The sequence below is a fragment of the Equus quagga genome, chromosome 7 (assembly GCF_021613505.1).
Source record: "Equus quagga isolate Etosha38 chromosome 7, UCLA_HA_Equagga_1.0, whole genome shotgun sequence".
In the NCBI taxonomy this organism is placed as follows: Eukaryota; Metazoa; Chordata; class Mammalia; order Perissodactyla; family Equidae; genus Equus; species Equus quagga.
Window position 1 is genome coordinate 35,001,208 of NC_060273.1, and position 15,697 is coordinate 35,016,904.

Sequence of the window (15,697 nt, forward strand, 5' to 3'; positions counted from 1 at the left end):
GGCTGGCCGACTGCTCGCTGCCACGGCCCAGCTTCAACGTGAGCGTAATTCACGCTCTTGCCGTAACAAGATGAGATGCACAGCGTCATGGACTTACAGAATAAAGTTTGTGTGGTCCTCATTCCCTGGGGCATTAGCCACTGGATTTCACCATTCTTTAGTCTATCCTTATGCTAGATAGAATTCTAGCCTGGTAATAATTCTTTCCTCACTCTCTGTCGCCAATATTCTGAAATCAGATCATAATGTGCCTCAGTGTAGGTCTCTTTTTGCACTTGAGATACAATCTACATAGAATAAAATTCGCCCAGTTACAGTATACAATTCAATGGTTTTTAGTATATTTGCAGAAGTGTGCAACCATCACCATAATCTGATTTCGAACATTTCCATCACCTCCAAGACAAACCTTATGCCCATTTGAAATCATTCCCCATGGTTGCCCACCAGCCCTAAGCAACCACCAATTTACTTTGGGGGCCATTCTTTGAATTATTCCTTTAACAATCCTCCCTCTATTTTCTGCTCCCTCTTTATGGAATATCTATTATTTGGTTGTTGGGTCCCCTGGATTGATATTTTAGTTTTCTTATCTTTTCTCTCCCATTTCCACCTCTCTCTGTTTCTCTGTTCTGTTTCATGGATATTTCCTAAACATAACTTCCAAAGCTTTTACTGGAAATTCTATTTCTGCCACAGTAGTTTCAAATTGCAAGAGTTCTTTTTTGTTCTCAGGAGGTTCTTTTCATAACATCCTGTTCTTGTTTCGTGGATGGAAGGTCTCCTTTTATCCCTCGGAAGATGTAATTTACAGTTTCTTTGAAGGTTTCTTCTGCTCCTTGCATTATTTGTTTCCTCTGAGTTCTTTTCTTCCGTTTGTTTTGGTCTCTGACCTTCATATTGGAGCTTCCTCAAACATTCCCTGAGTGTCGACTCTGATTCTGCAGTGGATCACCCAAAGTCCTGTGTGTGTGGCTGTAGCTTGTAGGCTGCGACCCGTGTTACTCCAAGGAGCGGGTCCTACTTCCGGCTGTATATTTGCATAACCCAGGAGCCTTTAAAACCAATACAAATGCCAGTCCCCCACCCCCAGCATCTTATTTCATTGGTTGAAACCCCGTCATTCATTTTTTTCCCCCATCGCAGCACTATTCATAGCATATCCAAACTGGAAGCCACTTCAATGCCCAAAATGGTAGAGTGGATAAATAAATTGTGATCCATTTATACAACAGAATATTAACAACCAATGAGAATAGAAAGATTACAACTACACACAGTAATATAAACAAACAAAATAGTGTAAAAGATGCCAGAAAAAAAGAGTATGCACTGGATGATTCCATTTCTATCAAGTTCGAAAACATTAGAGAAATAGACAAAATCACCTGTGATGTTAGAAGTTGGTACAGCGATTACTCCGGGGTGAGGGTTGGTGAGAAGGGCCTGAGGGGAATGCTGGGGATCCTGGTTTTTTGGGCTTGGGACCGGTTCCTTTCTGGATGTGTTCATTCAGTTTGTGAAAATTCATCAAGCGGTTGGTCCACTTAGGATCTGTGTTCTTTTCTGTGTGTTATAATTCAATAAGAACCTTTTTCAAAGGTTGAAAGTCTTCTATTTTTAAAAGCTCACCAGAAGATTCTATCATCCAGGGAGGAGAACCTCTGCTGGGGGGACTGACCCCTTCCACTGGTGTGGGAGGGTGTCCTCAATTATCAATGTATAGGATATGCTTTTCCTTCGGGCTGATCAGATCCCTCAGAAAAGAATCTTTTAATCTCCCGCCTTAGGGGAGAGGCATATGGCTGCCAACATTCTGGCACTCTACTGGGAGAAGGGGCCGAGGGGCTCCCCACTCCGTATGTAGGTTCCTACATAATCCTTGTTCTCTGTAGAGTGGTTGCATCCTTAACTATGCCGTGTGTGCTCATGTCTAGAACCAGAGAGTAAATCTCTAGTCCGGTAGTTCTCATTGTGTAGTGCCCAGCATCAACATCAGCATCAGCATCAGCATCTCCTAGAAATCTGTTAGAAATGCAGATTCCCAGGTCCCTTCTTGGACCTGCTGCATCGGAAACTCTAGGGGTGGGGCCCAGCAATCTGCATTTGAACTTGCCCTCCAGGGGACTCTGATGGCTGCTGACGTTTGAGAACCACTCCTCTGGTTTTCCACTGGGAAGGAGGGAGAACAGCCACCCGGTTGTTCAGACGGGGAGAGGGATCTGACAATTCGGGAGCTTCTGGTACAGACTCTCAGCCAACCTCCCAGTGTGCCCCGTCACCTGCACACCCACTCGTAGAAGTACGTGGGCCCCCACTTCCGCAGCCTGAGATTTTCCACTGGCAAGTAGTGGTTCGGGACCTTCCTGCAATGTCCAGTTGTCATTTCTCTGGTTTCCTGAGACAGTTTCAGCTCCTCCATTTGCCTTCCAGTTGCAAGATTTTATTATTCTCTTCTCCTTCGCCGTTCTCGTTGTCCTTGCAGCTCATGCTGTTTTTAGTCCCTCCGCTGCCATTTTAAGAGAGGTTGCAGGAGGGTGTTTAATCCACCAGGTTTTACTGAAGTCTCACGACATATATTAAGTGAATAAAGCACATGGCAGGAAGAAAATACAAAAACGTCTGTCTCCTGTATATAACGAAGGAAGAAAGAAAAAAAGAACAAAATCATGATATACGAGTTCATACATTTGTATGTGCTGGTACATGTATTTTAATACACAGTGTAAAAGGATGTACTCCCCACTGTTAACATGCGTTACATCAGGGGAGTTGTGTTAGACAGGAGGGGAAGGGCAAAATAATAAAAATGTATTTACCCCTGAATTATTTGAATTATTACAAAGAGCAAGTATAACTTGTGAAATTGGAAAAATATTGAACTTACGTTTGCTTTGCACAAGCTGACAGTTTTTAATCACACCGTGACCTGTGTGACCCACCCACGGGGGTGGCCGGCCTGGGGTGTCAGAGAAGAAATAGCCTTAACTCCAGGATGTTGTCTCAGATTTAGGCTGGGCACACACAAAGCCAGCAAGATCCAAATATTCCAGCACCTGAAGTTTGGACTGTGGCCTGCTTTTATTCTGATATTTGGTATAGGGCAAATGAAAGGCTCTCAGCTGACTGCGTGTTAGACTTGCCCGGAGGACGTAAGAACGTGAGCCGCAGAAACACAACGAAACAGCTCATTGCCCCACCCCCGGACTAATGAAATCCCCAGGTGATCCTAATGTGCAGGCAGGGCTCAGACTCATTCAGGTAGATATGGTTTTCATCCACTTTTATGATCAGTGAAACCAACCCTTTGATGTCACGCAGATCTTAAAAACAGGCGGCTTTACCAGATTTTTTCAATTCTTCAGCTTTCTGACATCACACAGCATAATACCATGGAAGTTTCTAGTCTGTGTCTTAAAATAGTCTAGTTTTGGCTTTGCTAGAAGCATAGCGATCCACTGAGCAGTATATCTCATAGTGTTTCCAAGCAGGATGCTCTCTCATGGGCCTTCGAGATAAAGCAACTCTCCATTCTGCAGGTGAGGAATGTCACCCAGAGGTATTCTTTCACAGATTTACTGTATTTGGGTTGGGAAGAGAGAGAATGTGTGTGTGTGTGTGTGTGTGTGTGTGTGTGAGAGAGAGAGAGAGAGAGAGAGAGAGAGAGAGAGAGAGAGGGAAAGAGGGAGGGAGAGAGGGAGGGAGGGAAAGCGAATGTTGTAAAAGGCTTGTATTACTCTTACAAGTTTATGTAACTGGTTTTATCTATAACATGTCAGGAAGGTTCTCAAAGGATCAGTTTTACTTGACCTTGAAAAAAATCAGTCAAGGTCCAAATGAATTGTTGAGAACTGCTCATCTGTTCCTCCTTGTGGATTTGCACTCAAGTCCTGGCCTTGGCCTCTTGTAGAAAGCAAAGAATAATTTTGTTTTTAAATGTCTATATCTTTACCCAAGGTGATTCTCTAAGAGATGGTTCTTCTTTGCAGCTTTACGGCAAGTATTTTGTTTCAGAGAGAAATCCTCTTGGCTTAACCTGAAATGTCCCAGAATAAATGGTGCGCTGTGTGAACAGGCATTCGATTGCTGGCTTACGTGTCTGAGAGCCATGGAGAGCTTGATTATTGTGTTTTCCTTATTGAGGTTGAAGTGAGTAATAAGGCAGGGTGGCTCACGGCACGAAATAGGTTACTCACGTCATGAGCCAGGACTATAAGTCCGGGGGGAGGAAGGAAATTAAAGCTCATTGCATGAAAATTTATTCTTGGACTTTCGTCTACTAAAATCACATTACGTTTCCATACCAGGCCATTACAAATGTCATATATCATGTGATCTCTTATCTCAGATGCACACTTATGGTTTCCCAGGTATACCTTAGCTTATAGCTACAGTTATATCATATCCCTGCATTATTTAGATTTACATATTCCCATATGTACAAAAGTGTGAGGTCACGTATATGATCCCATATGTACAATCATTTAATCGTGTTACATCACTTGTACACATCCTCACTGGCTTGTGTTTTTTCTATTTTTTATTAAGCTTTATTGAGGTATAGTTGATATGAAATAAACTTCACACTTTTGAAGTGTACAATTCGGTAAGTTTTTACCTATGTATACACCCATGAAACCATCACCACAATCAAGATCGTGAGTGTCTTCTGGAAAGTCTCCTTTGGCCCATCTGTAATCCCTCTCAGACCCTCTCGAGTTTCCTATTCCCCATCCTGATCTGCTTTAATTTTGCATTTTGTAGAATTTTATATAAATGGAATCGTGAATATTCTTCTTCTTTCTCTGGCTCCTTTAAGTCAGTGTGATTGCTTCAAGATTCAACCACATTCTTGCGCATATTGATAGCTCATTCTATCTTATTGCTGAGTATTTACCACAATTTACTTATCTATCCACTTATTGGTGAACATTTAGATTGTTTCCACTTTCCGGCTATTACAAATTAAGCTGCTATAAACATTCACGTACAAGTCTCTGTATGAACGTATCTCTAACTTCTCTTTGGTAAATACCTTGGACTAGAATGTCTGGATCACATGTTAGGCATATGTTTAACTTTTTAAGAAACTGGCAAACTTTTTCGTGGTGGTTGTACCATCTTACACTCCTACAGCATGTATGAGAGTTCAGGTCGCCCCACATCCTCGCCAACACTTGATATGGTGAGTCTTTTTTTATTTTAGACATTCTAGTGTGTAGTGGTATCTCACAGCTTAAATTTGCCTTTCCTCAATGACTAATGATGTTGTGCATCTTTTCATACGGCTTTTAGCCATCTGCATATGCTCTTTGCTGAAGCATCTGTTTAACTCTTCTGCCATTTATTAATTGGGTTGTTTGTTTTCTTATGATTAAGTTTTAAGAGTTCTTTATATATCCTGGATACAAGTATTGGTCAGATCTGTAATTTGAAAGCATTTTCTCCAAATCTATGGCTTTTAAAAAAAATTTCATTTAACAGTGTCTTTCAAAGAGCAAAAGTTCTTAATTTTTGTGAAATCTAATGTACTATTCTTAAAAAATGGAATGGTGTCGTATCTAAAAAATCTTTGCTTAACTCAAGGTCACAAAGATTTTCTCCCATGCTTCTTCTAGAAGTTTTATAGCTTTAGGCTTTATTTAGATCTATGATCCATTTTGAATTACTTTTTCACATTATGTGGGGTGAGTCAAAGTTCTTTTTTTTCTTTTGCATGGGAATCAAAATTTTTTAAAAAAATTTCCCCTTCTCCACTGAACTTTGCATCTTTGTCAAAAATCAATTGACTATATATGTGAAGTCTATTTCTGGACTCTCTATTCTGTTCCATTGACCTGTTTACCTATCATTACTCCAAAACCCTGTTAGCCTGACTACTTGTAGTTTAAAATAAGAACGGAAATCAGATAGTATCAGTCCTCAAACTTTGTTCTTTTTTTGGCTGTTATAGGTCCTTTGAATTTCCACATGAATTTTAGAAGCAAATTATCAGTTTCTACAAGGTAGCTTGCTAGAGCTTTGATCAGGATGGCATTGAATCTTTGGGTCAGTTTGGGAAGAACTGACATCTTAACGATGGTGAGCCTTCCAATCCACAAACACGGCATATTTCTCCATTTACTTCGATCTTTATTTTTTCTCAGCAATGTTTTGTCGTTATTAGTGTACCAGCCTCGCACATCTTTTGACAGATACATTTCTAAGTGTTTCACATTTTTGATGCTATCACAAAATTTTAAATTTCACTTTCTAATTGCTGCTAGCATATAGAAACAGCACAGATTTGTGTATATTGATCTTGAGTCCAGAAATCTTCTTAAACTCACTTATTAGTTCTAGCAGCTTTTTTGTAGATTTCATAAAATTTTCTCCACAGACAATCATATTGTCTATGTAGTCATCATTTCTGGTGTTCATTATTCCTTTATATAGACCCATATTTCTGCTTAGTTTAATTTTTCTTATGCCTGAAGATTTCCCTTAATATTTCGTGTACTGTAGATCTGCTGGTGATAATTTTTTGTGTGGCTTTGTATGTCTGAAAAAGGTCTATATTTCGCTTTCATTTTTGAAAGACACTTTCATTGGGTCATAGAATTCCAGATTGACAGATTTTCTTTCAGTAAAGATGTCCTTGTGGCTTTTAAAATTTTTCCCTTTGCAACTAGTTTTAAGAAATTGGATTATGAAGTGACTTAGTGTAGTTTTATTCATGTTTATTGTGTTTTGGGTTCACTGAGCTTCTTGAATCTAGGAGTTTATAGTTTTCATTGATTTTGGAAAATTTTAGGCTATTATTTCTTCAAACATTTTCTTCTGTCCCCTTTCTCTCTCTTTTCCTTCAGGGATTCCAATGACCTCACTGGCTTATTTTAGGTTACCAGAAAGATAAACAACCGTAGCCCATAGATGAGACATAGAGAAGGTAATACAACTGGCCTTTGATATATCCTTGCAGAAGAGATGGGGGAAGAAATCGTCAAGGTGAGACGGGGAGCGTGCTGGATGAAAAGTCAGAAGTTCCTTGTTAGAACTGCACCAAAATTAACTATGTGACTCTATGCTAGTCCCATCACCTTTCTGGATCTCAATATTCTCAACTGTGAAATCTGGGAGTTGTTCTAAATGACACCCAAGATTCCCTCCAACTTACACCTTTTTTGGTTCTGAGTGGGAGGAACTTTGATGGAAAGAAAGGACTATAATCTCATATCCTCACACATGCCTAGCATCCACTCATCTTTTCTCTTCTTAGCATAACTAGTTTGAACAATTTGAGCTCATAGAGTTAGGGAACTAGGTTATTTGGACCGATTCTCTCAAGGCTGGATTTTTAAAAACTCCTCAAAAACATCAAAGAGCTTGTCAAAATGGTAAGAAATTACTACAGAAATCAGGAACTTAGAGAAACAGGTAGAATAGTGAAGCCACACTTGCCCGTCCAAGGGAATTGATTTATTATTGGCCTCAATCCCTAAAGATAGGGATGTTCCAGTGACTGGGAGTTTCATGATATAATTTATCTTCATTCAACACATGGGAGAATGACAGAAAGAACAGGATCCATTTCCACTCTGAATTCCTTATTTAATACTAGTTGTGTTCAAGGATCAGGATGTTCTGTCTGGAATAAAAATTGTTACTATATAAGAGGGCTAAAGCTGAGCTTTAAGATCATTAAACCACTTGGCATGACCTCCAAGTTCTTATTTCACAGCCAAAAATTATTTTTTTATATATAAACTTTTTTTTTTATGTGAGGAAGATTGGCCCTGAGCTAACATCTGTTGCCAATCTTCCTCTTTTTGCTTGAGGAAGATTGTCACTGAGCTAACATCTGTGCCAGTCTTCCTCTATTTTGCATGTGGGATGCTGCCACAGCATGGCTTGATGAGTAGTGTGTAGGTCTGTGCCCGGGATCAAACCCACGAACCCCAGGCCGCCAACGTGGAGTGTGCGAACTTAACCACTAGGCCACTGGGCAGGCCCCTCACAGCCAGAAATTCTTAAACCATATTCCCCAGTCCTCCCATAGGTTCTAGAAAAGATGTGAATTTCACTGGTCAGGACCTCCCCCTCATCCTGTCCCTTACTTTCCTGCTTGCTTTTCATTTCTTCCCACAGTAAGGCATGTTGCCAAATTGAGTTTCGATACCATTCTTTTCCAATCTGTCAACTCAGATACTGATCAAGGAAGAGGTCAATGCGTTAGCTGTTAACACAGCCGTTTCTGTTTTAGATTTGTCAAAATAGCTTTCTAAAGGCGTGTGCTTATAACGATGATTGAAGATTCAATAAACTCCAGTGGGGTTACTTTTAATTTGGGCTAAGAGGACAAACAAGCCCTTTGTATCTCCTAGTTATCCATATTGGCCCACGGGGGAAGGAGGGTCATAGAAATAACTCTTTTTCAATCCAGGTCAACCCAAAGATTCCCAAAGCATTGTGCTTAAAGTAAACATCATAGCTCTAGAATTGTGGTAACCAGGATGTAAGCAGTGCTGGAGGTAAATGAAGGCTCTCACTCTTTTGCTTTGTATTTCCAAGATTCCATTTGCAGCGTCTCTGTCTGTGTGTGTCTATGTGGCTCTGATGGTGGCTGAGGTTCCATGAGGTGTGTTAACTGCAATGCTGTAGAGAGAATACCTGAGGCTTACCCCAGAGGAAAAGTCTTTTCAGGCCTCCTCTCTGTTTTCAGCTCCTTTTCCTCCAAGGATGCCCTTTTAAGGTTTTCATTTCCTGGGGTGAGGCCACTCCTCCATTTGTTAATTCCTCAAGAGACAGTCAAAATTGGGAAGGCTTCTGTTTCTGTTGTTTTTCCTGGACTTACAAATTTCCAAAGTATAATTAAAATTGCAATATAGTAGTCTTGCCTGTAGTTTTCAGAAGCAAATTAGGCCATCAAGTAACCTTCTGGATCAATAAGTTAGGAGCCTTTTACTTTAAATCAGTATACCACCTACCTATGGGAATGATATTTTGTAAAGCATCCAGCCCCTCTACACAACAACACACCTTTTACAACAAATATTATTGAGTACTTACAAGGTGTCAGGCACTATTCTAGCGCTGGAGACAGAAGTCAACAAAAATAAAGTCTTCATCCTTCGTCATTGTCAGTTGAGATAACATTTCCTGGCCGGTTTACTCTACAAGCATCATCTTCAGCAAGTTATGAAGCATCACGAATTGCATTTATATAATAATTGGAGGATTAATGTTGATTTCAATTGCAAAGGAAATTACCATCTCCCCACCTCACCACCCACCCCTGCCATAGCCCTCAGCAAACACAGTCTTTATACTTCCCGGCTTAGATGATTTTCAAACCAGGACTCATGATATCGCTTATTTGCTTAAAAATAAAGATTAAACATCAAAACATTAGCTGCAGTTTCAAGTAGCACACTTAATGCATATTTATTTTGTTATAAGGTTTGAAAATTGAGAGAATTCTTTTCAGTGCCAAAATGGCAAAGAAAAATATGAAACACCATAAAAAGAATGAAGTCTAAGCTTTGACCTAAAATACCATACATTGACTCAGATTCTTTTTGCTTTCATATGCCATGAGAGGTTTTTTTTTTTTTTTCCTGGCATTAAATTGACCTTATCTGTCAAACCCAAAGACTCAAGGCTGCAATACAGCATTCTACCTTTGTTCTCAGAACCCTTGTACTACCTTATGTAGTTTTCAGGAAGCTAGACTCAAAAACCAATCATAATACAGTCTCTGTGTCCACAAAAGATTTTTCCTCCATTCTAAGGGGTTTTAAATATTTTCTAATGAATCCCACCTGGGCTTCTTTTGAGTTGGGGAATGAAATAAGGATTGCATAGCTGGTTCTTGTTGAAGGGGAAAGAAAATCTTACTTGGAGAATTTACTTATTTAGGCTGCTTAAATTTAAGGGAAATGTCCTTCACCCCCTTCCACCCAGATGGGCTGTCCATTAGCTCGACTGAATCACAGAGCAAAAGAAGAAAGAGTTTGGATGGAATACACTGTCACCTCTGCAACAAAAGCAGCAATGTGCATGAAGGGTTTAATTCCCTTCATGTGGTCCAGGGCTGAGTGGAGATGGCAACGGGACATCTAGAACATAGATGAACACGTTCTCTTGATGGAAGCTGGTAATAGTGCAATTCCTCCCTGATTAGCAATCTAAAATATGCAGTCTCTTTGCACCTTTCATTCAGCCAAGGAGAGGCTATCCCATGTATGGAACATCAGGATTCTAGGAGGAAGAAGTGATTCAGCTGAGAAGAAAGAGCCAATAAGAGTTTTAGCTCAAAGCTCAAGGCTGCACTGAATCTCATACATTGAGAATAAACATCATTGGAGAACTTGTTTTGGCTCTGACCTTCTAATTTCAGTTGCTTTTAGGGCTCAGAACCTCTGAGGGTTCTGGGAGGGAGGTTCATTCTTTTACAATTTGACCTTCACCCCCACCAAATGGTGTTATAGAGCCAGCAGGAAAAAACTGCTAACCCTCCCCCCATCATTTCTGTGATACTTCCATCTGGGTATCCAGATGGGAGAATTTCAAAAAGTCTGGAATGTGTAGACATTTCAGACACAAATTCCCACTTTCCTTTGCTCAATTAAGAACTGAACATTATTACTACTCACACTTTGTTCATTCTTACAAGTAACTATTCTTGTCACCTGGCCAAAATAATGACCCTATCTTTCCTTACGGATGCTAGGTGAGTGATATCTACTGGAAATGAGATAAATTTATCTTAAGGTATCCTTGGAAACAGAGAACAGATTTGGAACAGAGGACTAAAAGAGATTACTAGTTACATATCTTGTTTTTCTCCAATAGCTTCTATGTTCTCTTCTGTTGCCTGCTCATTCAGATACTCAACACTTCCTGTCTTTCACACTCTCCATTATCCCTCTCAAGGGCTAATTTAATTCCCAACTTCTCCATGAAAATGTCTCCTGCCATTCAAGCACAGTGACTTTCTTCCTGCAAAATCACAGAACAGATTACATATTGAGCAAAATATTCTTTTTTCTCTCCCACAGCACTACCACTGTTGTGCACAAAGGCATCCAACAAGATAGTTACTTAAAGGAGAAAGTACAGCAGACCTAGATGTTGCCTGTAAGGAGCTCAGAGTCCAGCAGAGGAGATAATTATAATACAGGCTGAAAGTAGTAAGAGAAAGAAGAATGAAAAAACAAATTACTGTCCTCTATAGTGTTACTTCAGACTGAGCAAGTTCAGGGTAAACTTTGTGGAGAAGGTAACACGTACACAGAGCTATGAAGACTGAAAGAGCTTTGTGCTTCAAGAATTGGTGGAAACGCCATTCTAGATGTAGGAAACAACCTGAGCCCCAAATCTGAAGGATGGAAAGTGTGGGTGATGTGTGAAAAGCATCAAATAGTTCACTTTGATTGGAGTTTAGTTTACCAAGGGATATAGTGGAAAATAGGACGGAATAGGAAGTTGGGGGCAGATGATCGAGACTGAAGAGTTTATGAATTTGCATAGTGGAACACTGAAAGTTTTTGAGCAGAGGCATTAAATGCTTGAGTTGTGCTTCAGGAATACTGACCTGGCAATAGAATGTTAGCGAAATGGAGATGATAGAGTTGGAAAGATCAGTTGGGAGGCAATTGTATAGTTTAGAACAGAAGTAATGAGGTTGTAGCAGTGAATATAGAGTTGACATATTCTAAAAGTAGGATTAGAACTAAGAAACTGGCTAGAATTTGAATGGATTTGCAGGGTGGGAGAGGAGACACAGGTAAATCCAAAGTTTTCAGTTTGGATGACTTGGAAAGCATTAATACATCAGTAATAGGGGATACAGGAGGAAGAGAGGGATGGGGAAGGGAACAATGGATTTAGTTGAGGACATAATGAGTTAGAATATAGTAGTAGTAGAATATAGTAGTATATCCTTGAGATGTCCAGCATGTAATTGGCTTATTAAGTTCTGGAGCTCTGTATAGATCAGGGATAAAGTCACTAACACCAAGACCATAGCTAAAAGCATAAAAGAGCACACAGAGGGTATAATGAGAGAAAGGAGAGAACTATGACAACTCAACTTTGGACACATGTGTTGAGGAGGTAGATAATGAAAGAAGCTCCAAAGAAGAAAGACAGGATGCCCAGAAAGCAAGGGTCAAAACCAGAAAATACAATATCATAGAAACTGACAATGGAAAGTTTTAATGAAAAAGGTCTTAGCCAACAATGTTGAATCCTATGATGAGTTCCAGGAGAATTACAAGAAAATGGTCACTGGATCTAGTATTGCAAATTACTAATTTTTTAGAAAGCTGTTTTTGAAGAAGCCAAGCATTTTAAAGGGTTAATAAGTAAGTTAGGGAGTGGTACAGAGAACAGAGCTCTTGACTGGGAACCAGAGAACCTGAGTTCCAGCTTGGCCCTGCTGTTAAGTAGCTATATGACCTTTTAACCTTTCTTAAACTGTTTCCTAGTCTTCAAAATTCTATAAATCTCTTCCAACTCTCACTTTCAAGATTCCAGCAAGCTGCCTGTGTGCCCAAACCATATGGAGATATGGAGCTACAAATATTGATTAGATAGAGGCCAGTTTCACTACTTGTGTAAAAGTGAGGCACTTTCTAAGTGTTTCCTAATATAGAGAAATTGAGACTTACTCTTAGAGTATTTCCTCCAAGCAACTAAGTTTATGTGGTCCCTTCCTCCAGCTCTTCCTAATCCCAGTCTACTATCCTTAACTTTTAAAAACTGAGCTAAGACATCGTCCCTGGTTTATCCACCCACACGTTCTATAGCTTGAAGTCAGAGGATGTCACCAAAGCCCTTTTTGTTTGTTGAAATCATCTGGGGAATATTTACAATCAATATCCCTAAATCGTGGCTTTCCAGCCTCATGTGATCATTTACTGGCACAGAAACACTTCCTGAAGTTCAGTGTCTCATATCACATGCTTCCAAAATTACACCAGAAATATGTTATTCAAGAACCCAGATGCACTGAAGAAAGAACATTTGCTTTACTGGGGGCCTTATATCTGTTGGGATGCTCTAGCACTACAAACTCAGAGTCATTGAAATGTTAAGGACTACAAATCTTTTAGATGGGTCCAGGTACATAGTCTAGTGATGTATTCTAAGTTGGTGCAGATGTCAAATAGTTCATTTTGACTGAATTCTCTGATTAGAGTTAAAAGACACAATGCTTTACCTTAAAAACAATAATGACAAACCACAAAGTAGGATAACTTTCTCTGGCTGAAACACCAGTAAGTTTTCCTTAAGTTCTCACCCCTTGCCTTTCCTCCAAAGAGATTAGCTCATTCTCTATCAACAATTCTTCCTTGACTAATTTAGTTCAAAATGGATATTGTAGAAAACACAGAAAAGAATTAACTTTGTTTTTAAAAGAATGTATATAACTCAGCTCTGAATTCAGTGGAGAAAAAGGGAAGAAAAGGACGATTAGCATCTATTGTGCTCCTGCCATATGCCAACATGTTCATATACATTATCTCCTTCAAGCCTGACAACAACATTTTGTAGTAAATTTAGCTTTGATGTTACAGATAACAAAATTGAGGCTCAGAGAGGTTTAGCTATCCTCTCAAGGTCAAATGGCAAGTTATAAAACTAGGATTGAAACAAGAGCTGTCTGACTCCAAAGCTCAAGCACTTTCTACCCTACCATACGGTTCAGTCTGGTGAAAAATTCACTCTTGAAAGGATCTTAGAATTTTAAGCATAAAAGAGTATTATATAGGATTCTCTGGAGCCTCCAAATTCTGTTGCATCTGCACTGAATCCTACCAAAAAAAGAAAAGAAGAAGAAAAAAAAAACCCTCCAAACCACCATACACTCTTACTCCCCCTCCCAATTGAAATTCAGCACCGAGGACAGCTCCTGAGTCATGTTTGCAGGAAGGCGTCCTTGGATTCTGTTATTGAGCTCACACTCCCCCCACCACCCCCCCCCGACCTCGACTCCCCAAGCAGCACTGAGAAATAGAGGAGGAAATGTAAGGAAGTATAAGATGGGATCCTCTGACACCATGGTGGAAATTAGCACATTTCCCAGAAGACCAAGATAAAAATGCATGTGCGAAGAACAAGGGGACCAAACAGATGGGGCAATAAAAGGGAGGCGGACTGAGCTCATCAGGATTCCCAGCACACGGTGGAAGTCCATACGGGGCTCTCAGCTGACCTGGGAGCCAGGAGACATAGTGAATGAGTGGGTGGTTACTATGCGACAGCATCAGTTACACTAAGAGATTAGGTGGACCTGATTCACGGCTGCAGATCTGCACGACTTTTCAAGTGGAGGAAAATCTGTGGGCCCTGGACGCTGCCACTCACATAACCATCCTCATGGGTAGCATGAGTCAGATAAGCAGGATCCTTCAGGGAGACAAGGTTGTTGTGCCGTGAGTAAACCGAGGGTGAGCTTTCATACTGTCGAGAGCAGATTTCAACCACAGCTACAGCATCGCCTTGTGTGAAGGCTTACCTGCTGTATACACAAACACCCTGCCTTCCCATACTCACCCTTGGCTACAGGTGGTTCATAACGCAAACATCACACAAACACAAAGAACAAGGCTCTGAAACGTTCACCACACCGAACACTGATTCTTTGTCAAACTACTAGCTCTTGAACACGGACGGAAGGGCCTTTGAAGACTCTAGCCTAATCCCTTTATTTTATACACAAGGAAACTGATGTCCAGAGAGGAGAAATGACTTGCCCCAAACGGCTTAGCTAGTGACAGAGTTGGTATTAGGACGCAGCCCCTCATTTTTAAGCCAGCAGACTTTCCACTGCACCAGGATGGCAAAATAAAACTCTAAACAGCATATACTCTGTTAGCTAAGCCCTCTAATTAGACTGCCTCCAAAGAAAATCACATCTTAAACGCCTGGGTTTTTCCATCTGGGCTTTGACAATTTCACGGATCACCTCCCATATTGGAAATATCTTGAGAAATTTAAGAGTAATTATTTTGGGATACACACTCTGCTACTTTTATGTCTTCTTGTACACTGCTTTCTTTGTTCAGGAGGAAATTAGAATTCTGGATATACACTCGATTTTATTTAATTATTAAAGCAACAAGCCTCTATTTCAAATAGTTTCAAATAAGAATTTATCAGTCTGGGTCAAGAAAGGATATATGGAACAATATTGGCTAGACTACTCCACTGTCACATCCAATTAAGATCCATCTAGGTCCATGAGTAAAAAACCATCAAACCTACAAGTGAAAGTTGCAAAGTCAAACCCTTATCTGGATAATTCTGAACATGTCTGGATTTGGTACCTTATGGAATCACCTAAAATGTAACATTTTCTAAGCACTTTGCAACTCTGTTACCTTCTTTAGGGTAATCTGTGTCTAGGTGGGCTCCTTTGAACTTCTGGAGTTTTCAAGGAGCTGAAGTAAAGGATGTAGGAGGAATGAGCCCATCCAAGGTCCTCTTTACAACATGAAACTGATACCTCCCAGTGATGCAGACCAACAGACATTAGCCCATTACCTACCCTACCCCATCCCCCACCCCATACCTTTTCTACTGATTTCTTACCTGAACCATCATAACTTTCACTGTCCTCTGCTTTGGCTGTTGTGTAGATCAGATTTCCTGTCTCTAGTGTTTACCCACGAAGAGATTTTTCATGAAAAGAACTTTTCTTGTAATTTAG